Raw genomic sequence first — 414 nt, 5'->3', positions numbered from 1 at the left:
GACCCTGGGGGGAAGAAAACCGAGTCCCCCCCCCCCCAAAATGCTCTGAAGAAGTGCCATTTTGTCTCTTTGTGTACATACTGTACCTAATCGATCTGATGCAGTCTTTAAGCAATATCTCCTCTGGTAAGATCTACAGAAGGACTTCCTTCTTTCCTTTTGTTACGTCTTTTCTCTCTCTCTCTTCTTTTTTTTTATTTGTGAATATTTAAGGATTTGTGGTCATTTTTTTTTTTTTTTTAAATGTACAAATACATAGTAGACCGTGCCGGGGGTCTGACCCCCTCACCCCCCACCCCTCTCCCCGTAGTGGAAGTGGAAGCATTTAGTTTGACGTGAATGTAACGTGCGTAGAGAGTCAGAGGGGGGCGTGTTTTTCTGCAGACAGCACTTGTGTGTAACAGTAGTATTACA

This window comes from Cynoglossus semilaevis, chromosome 13 (assembly GCF_000523025.1).
Source record: "Cynoglossus semilaevis isolate Cse_v1.0 chromosome 13, Cse_v1.0, whole genome shotgun sequence".
NCBI lineage: Eukaryota > Metazoa > Chordata > Actinopteri > Pleuronectiformes > Cynoglossidae > Cynoglossus > Cynoglossus semilaevis.
Note: the sequence above shows the minus strand (reverse complement) of the source record.